This window comes from Octopus sinensis, linkage group LG20, assembly GCF_006345805.1.
Source record: "Octopus sinensis linkage group LG20, ASM634580v1, whole genome shotgun sequence".
NCBI classification, from domain to species: Eukaryota; Metazoa; Mollusca; class Cephalopoda; order Octopoda; family Octopodidae; genus Octopus; species Octopus sinensis.
The window spans coordinates 7,471,701-7,479,200 of NC_043016.1; the positions used below are offsets into that span (position 1 = coordinate 7,471,701).

Here is a 7,500-nt window from a genome sequence, read left to right on the forward strand (position 1 = left end):
ATCACGATGTGCTTTCAAATAATGTAATCTATAATCTTTACTGATAAATAGATATAACTTTCTGCTTGATTATAGAAAAAAGAAATATTATGTGAATAAATGACAGAGTGAATAAGTGGAGTGGTAAGGAAATTAGTAAAACAAAAAAGACACAAGAAACGGTAAATTTCTCCCTCCTCTGAATGGCATCTTTTGTTTTATCTGGCATCACACATTTTATGAATATAATAGAATGTGTTTGTGTTTAAATCCTAATATATACATATAAATATAAATATATATATATATAATATTATAGGCATACCAACACATACACAGTATATAAACACATGCACATATATATATACATACATACATACATACATATCAATGCATCTGTGTGTGTGTGTATATATATATATATATATATTATATATATATATATATATATATACACACACATGCACACATAGACACATTACATTATATATACATAACATGTTATAAGCACACACAGACATATATATATATATATAATATAATATATATATATATATACATATACACAGATGTACACATTTGTTGCTATATGCATATATACTTATTTCAATTTGTTACAATCACTTGGTAAGTTTCCTTTTGTTTTGTTGTTTTGATGCAAAGGAACACACTTAGAATAAACACACACACATATGTGCTATGTATAGATAGATATATAGGTATATTTATGCATACTTAAAACAATTATGTTTTTGGGTGACATTTTTTTTTATTAATACTTAAAGAATTTAATAATGATTTTTGGAGTAAATATTGTTATAGCTGGCTGCGCCCTCCTACAACAGAATCATAAATTATGTTTCGTACCGGTTTTCTGCCAGACAGAAGCAAGCTATATTCTGACCCTGTTATCAAAAAGATGGGAATTCACTGTAACCTCAAATCATTTAACCTTTATGCTAAATGGTAAACATCTTCGTTACATTTTGGATGATCAGTGTTATCACCACTACCACCACCACCACCATTTTTGTTTTGTATCTAATAAAATATATCTTTTAAAAAAGGCTTCAATAATACACCCTTCTTTTTCTCTATTCTGTATTACCCAGAAGGCTTTGTTTGAGAAAGAGAACAGAAAATATGTATAAGAAAAAAGAATGAAAAAGATATATTAAAGGTATAGTTTCTTTCTTACAGATGTGAAGAAGCAAAAGAATATATATATATATACAAAAATATATGAAGAAAAGTGACAATTATGTCCTTTGCAAGAAGAATAACAACAGCAACAAATACGACAACAGTAATGATACAAAACCAGAATGGCTCCATGCATAAATTAAAACTATTTGGATAAATAAAAATCAGTTGAGAAATACCTTTCTTCTTTTATAGTAAAAGCTTACAATTCCTTTCAAATAAAAGCCTAATTTCTCAGAATATTTTGTTAATGAAATAAATATGTTATAGATCCTTGTGTACATAGTTCTTCTTTAAAATTTGATAAAATTTATCTAATTCAATATTAAATTTTGTCTAACTGAAAACATTCTTATTCCACTGTAGTCTATTATTTCCCTTTTGATTTGATTAAAACTAAGTGCAAGAAGTGCCTTAAGATCTGCAGTATGTTTGAGTACTTGTTTTCACACTATCTAAATATACTTAATTTAATTGTCAAATAGTGCTAGGATTCTGCCTAAAAAAGTCCATCACTCCAAGAAAATGAGCCGACCACGCATTAACACTGCCAGGACCTCGGACCCTACACTGTGAAAATGCTTTGCTGTTTCTATCAAGGTTGCTCTCAGTAGCTGCCCAACCTCCTCTGCTGAAGATAGGTGGAATTATATCAGAGAAGCTTTGTATACTACATCAATAGATACTTTCGGCATGAGAGAAAGGCAAAAGCCAGATTGGTTCAGTGCTGGGTTCTCAGAGCTGGAACCAGTTATCGAAGCAAAGCGTACAGCTCTGATGCAATACAAGAGTGACGCGAAGAACTCAGAAAGGCAAGAAATAAAACCCAACTGACAGCCAGACGCTGTGCAAATAGGTATTGGCAGGAAATCTGTCAGAGTATTCAGTCAATTGCTGACAGTGGCGACACCAGTGGGATGTATGATGGTTTGAAGATGGCCCTCGGTCCATCTGCAACCAAGTCAGCCCCTCTAAAATCAACTACTGGAGATCTCATCAAGGACCAAAGCAAGCAAATGGATAGATGGGTGGAGTACTACCAGGATCTCTATTCATGGGAGACCACGGTAGCTGAGGCTGCAATCGAGGGTGTCAAGATCTTGCCAGTCACGTGCGAACTTGACAGTCTGCCATCTATAGCAGAGCTCACCAAGGCTATTGGCTCCCTAGCCAGTAACAAAGCTCCAGGAAAAGACGGCATCCCCTCAGAGATCATCAAAGCCAGCAAAAAAACCGTCCTGCTTCGGCACCTTCATGAGCTTCTGTGTCAGTGCTGGGAAGAGGGTACAGTCCCTCAGGATATGTGGGATGCTATCATCATTACGCTTTACAAAAACAAAGGTGACCATGGTGATTGTAACAATTACCGTGGAAAATCTCTCCTAAGCACTGTTGGAAAGACCTTTGCTCATGTTATCCTGTGCAGGCTACAACTGCTTGCTTCTCGAATTTATCCAGAATCACAGTGTGGCTTTAGAAGAAGCAGATCAACTATTGACATGATATTCTCCAATCGCCAACTTCAGGAGAAGTCCAGAGAGCAGAAAATGCCATTATATATGGCCTTCATTGATCTGACAAAGGCCTCTGACTTGCTAAGTAGAAAAGGCCTCTTCATCCTGCTCCAAAAAATCGGATGTCCACCAAAGCTGCTGAGGATCCTCAAGTCTTTCCATGATGATATGCAATGCACCATACAGCACAATAGTTCAACATCAGCTGCCTTCCAAATAAAAAATGGAGCAAAGCAAGGTTGTGTCCTTGCTCCTACATTATTTGGCATCTCGCTGCTGCTATCACATGCCTTTGAGACATCAGATGATGGAGTGTTTCTGCACAGTGGAAGTGATGGGAAACTGTTCAATCTCTCACATCTGCATGCCAAGACCAAAATCAGAGGCATCCTGATCAAGGAGGTGCTATTTGCTGATTACATTCTATTGCAGTTTTATCTGAGAAACTTTTTAATAATGGGAAAGTTACCTTACTAAACTCCTCCAAATTCTTGGATATTTTTAAAGCCTGTTGCTGCATACAAACTGTAAATCTCTTGAGAGATATGTTCATAAACTGCTAGAGAAATCTTTGGATTAAATCAAGAACAATATAACAAAATGAAAATCAATGCTTTCAAATACTATTTTTAATGAAAACATTATTAAAATAAGTCTTGAGATTTCTGTACAAATTATTCTTTTAATCATCATCACCAAGACCATTAATTGATATTTCAAAGTGTGGTGGAGACTAATAAGATAGTAATTACTTTTCTGTGTTTAGTGCTTAGTCTTTTTAGTTCATACTGAATTGGTTCCAATCTCATTTATATACTAGAGTCAAATCAGTTGATATAGATCTCATGATATATATATATATATATATATCATTTAATGTCCATATATATACATACTCACACACATACAAATACACACATTATTTATATATATATATATAAGATTTCTTTTAATGTCCATTTATGAAATCCATTCATGAAAGTTTGGTTGCCTAGGACTACAGAGTGAGACAGTTGCTTCAAAGTGCTGTGCAGTGGAACTGAACCTGAACCACACAGCCATACCTGAACATATATGCAGTAAAACCCGAGAAGATGTAAATGTTCTAAAAGTAAAATAAATATTATGCCATGAAGAACATAAAAGGACTGTCAGTAAATGCAGCAATCCTTTGATTATTTTGCCAATTCCTCATAATAATTCCTATAGCCACAAAACTTGAAATATGTTGGGAGGGGGACTAGTCAATTATGCAGACTCTAGTGTTTGACTGGAACTTTTTTTATCGACCCTGATGAAAGGCACAGTCAACCTTGATAGTATCTGAACTCAGAATGTAAAACCAGAAAAAAAAAAAAAAGAGGCTGCTAAGCATTTTGTCTGGTGCAGTAATATTTCAGCCAATGAAGAGAGAAATATTCAGATTGCAAAAAAAAAAAAAAAAATTAAATACAGAAAAAGAATTTCTTTCATTTAAAATCTATAATGTAATTATAAAACTCATTAGTATATAATTATTGTAAGAATTAAACTATTATGTGAATATTTGGAGAAACACATGCAAGAACAGGTACCTACATTAGATTTCTCCTTACTGAGAAATAATTTCTAAGATCTATATAAGAACTGAAGAACTGAATTGAAAAAAGAAAAGGCAGACAATATGATAGAAAGAAATGGCAAAATCAAATCAAATATTTATTAATTTATATAATTAGATGAAATTCTTTTTTCATCGATTTCTCAAGATTCTACATAGTTTTGAAATAGAGTAAATTAAAGTACGCAATTATTTCCTGGGTTCAACGTATGTGTGTATATGAATTTATCTATGTGTGCAAGTATGTGTGTGTGTGTGTTTATTGTATGCAGCTGGTATTTTCCTATGTTGTTACTTAAATGTTCATTTTAACTTATCGCCTGAGGAATTATGCTACATGTGAAACTACATGTAGCAACACAAGGGAAGTGTCAGTTTCATGTTGCAATAAACACTACAATATGAAAACATCCAAGAGAAGGTCACAGGTAGTGGAGTATTTATCTAGTAAACTTGGGACTGGATCTAACCCAAATTTCTAAATATTTCCAAAGCTTGATAAAAACTAAATATAGCAATTATGTATCCAAATGTTTTGATAATTTAAAAAGTATACAAACAAATATACACATACATATAACCGTTAATGAATAAAGACTAATAATTTATTTGATATCAACTAAGATATGAACTTTCTATGTCTGCTGCTTACTTCACTGAAATGTTACTCAATAGGGGTAGAACTATTTTTACACAATATTATACAGATAGAAGAAAATGTCTGCAATAACTAGTCTTGGATGTACCTTTTCTTTCTAAGTAAATAAAATCGCATTTATTTTATTTTATTCTTTTGTTAATCTTTTGCAAAGCACATACACATTTCAGTGAACTGAAATTAGAACTGCTTTGAGATTTTATTTAGTGTTTTTGTTGTTAGGAATATACAGTAGGAATTTATCTCTTGTTTACATTGTTGAGCTTTCTTTAAGCTGTCTAACTTTATGAAGAAGAATTTAAGCTCAAAATGTCAATGACACATCCACTGTCTTAACCTCTCATTGGGCTCAAACTGATAATTACACTTTGCCTTCTATGTCGTTATTCTCTACATTAATTTTGAACACACACACACACCACAGATATATGTGTGTGTGTGTGTGTGTGAAGGTGGTGGGTTAATAAATGGCAGTAAACACCGATTCTTTTAATGTTACTTTTAACTTTGATCAGAAGTCAAAAGAAGAGAGAGAGGTGGAAGAGAGAAACTGGGAAATAGGCAGGAGAGAAAAAATGAGATAGAAGTAGGGGAAAAAGAGAGAGAACAACAAAACTTATGGAATAAATAAAGTCAATCATACATGAAGCACAAGAAATTTTGAAAAACAGGCAGCAGAAATTCCATGCTATTCCACTGTAATTGTAATCAGTAACATCCTTGTCATGTATGCCATCAACCATAATCATCATCAATGACATTGCCTCTAATGCCAGCCACCACCAAATAATCATTAAAGTTAAAAAAAAAAAATATTGAACAGTTAAGGTGTAGGATGGCTGTATGGTAAAAAGTTTACTTTCCAATCACATGGTTCCGGGTTCAGTCCCACTGTGCGGAACCTTGGGCAAGTGTCTTCTGTTGTAACTCTGGGCTGACAAAAGCCTTGGGAGTGGATTTGGTAGATGCATTTTCTAAACATGCAAGCTAATTCAAATTGCAGTTGCATCAAACACAATTATTAAACCATCTTCTTGTTTCTACCAAGTTGACAAATAATGAAATAAATTAATATTTCTGCCATGAAACACTGGGTAGTTGTATTTCACAAGGATTTTTGTGGCTTTTTTACCCACAAGGGGCTAAACATAGAGAAGACAAATAAGGACAGACAAAGGGATTAAGTCGATTACATCGACCCCAGTGCATAACTGGTACTTAATTTATCCATCTCGTAAGGATGAACGGCAAAGTCGACCTCGGCAGAAGTTGAACTCAGAATGTAATGGCAGACGAAATACGGCAACGCATTTCGCCCGGCATGCTAACATCTCTGCCAGCTCGCCGCCTTAATGTGTGTTGAAAATCATACCATGCAGTATGTGTGTGCATCTTTGTTTATGTTCCATCACTGCTTGATGACAGGTGTTGTGTGTTTATGTCCCTGTAACTTGGTGGTTTGACAAAAGAGACCAAAGGATAAAGTATCTGGCAAAAAAAAAAAGTACTAAAAATTCTTCAAGATAATACCCTAGTTTGGCTGCAGTCTAATGACAGAAACAAGTAAGAGATAATGTAAAAAGCAGTTCTCAAATAAATGAGAATCAGTAAGTATTTGAAAGTAGTAATGGTGGTGGTAACAGTAGTAGTAGTAGTAAAGGAGGTGGTGGTGGTGGTGTGTATCATGATGTTGGTTGTAGTACTGTTATTGATATTGGTGGTGGTGGTGTTGGTGGAAATGTTTATTAGTGATAGTGCCTCATATATACTAGTAAAGTTCATGATATTAGTGCTTACAGTGATGTTAGTAATGATAGTTATTATAGTATGATGTCATTGGTGGTGGTGGTGGTGGTGGTGATAGTAGTTTTAGAGTTGTTGGTGGTCGTAAGTGTCAGAGGTAGTAGTGGTTATCATCATAATCAAAGTTATAATTGTAGTGTAGGTGGTAGTAGTAGTAACAATGACAGATACAGCAGAGCAAGTAGCAATAACAGAAGCAGTGGTCATACAAGTAATAGTTGAAGTAGCAGTAGTACTGGTAGTAGTAAAAAGAGAAAAATAGCTATATAGTTGCCGGCAGCATAAGCAAAACTTTACAAATGAAAATAATTTCTCCACTCAGTTTTTCAGACATTAAAGATGCAAGTAACTTTTGTTGTCCCTTCAGGAAATGATCCATAAGTTTAAAATTTGAAATGGCTCTTGATTTGAGCAATTTTCCTCTTAACTTTGAATAGACAAATGTATAAACCTATTCCATGTTTATGTATTTGTGTGTGTACACACACACACACACATATTTAATGTCATCCCAGGGCAGATGTTTATTAGTGGTTGATTTGCAATTTCTGTGTTAGACACGAAATTATTTTATGCTGTGTTGAAGTTTTCTTCATTTTCATTTTGTAGGAGCTCAAGTCCCTTTCTAAGTCCTATTGTGTATTAATTGCAGATTTCTCTGTTGTTGGCAAAAATTGACCAGTTATATGCAGGCCTAGAGACTGATTTAGTTTTGATAGCTCTAAGGCTCAGGCAAAATTTTG

General features: G+C 33.9%; 1 long non-coding RNA gene across 1 annotated transcript in view; it reads right to left on the reverse strand.

Annotated features, from left to right (window-relative positions):
- Positions 1-3,362: 3,362 nt before the first annotated feature.
- The window catches only part of LOC118767347, a 12,058-nt gene continuing 7,920 nt past the window's right edge, over positions 3,363-7,500 (reverse strand). The window contains exons 2-3 of the long non-coding RNA XR_005003270.1: positions 5,209-5,221; positions 3,363-3,500 (exon numbers count right to left, since the gene is read on the reverse strand). This is a non-coding gene — a long non-coding RNA (uncharacterized LOC118767347). The remainder of the gene's footprint in view (positions 3,501-5,208; positions 5,222-7,500) is intronic.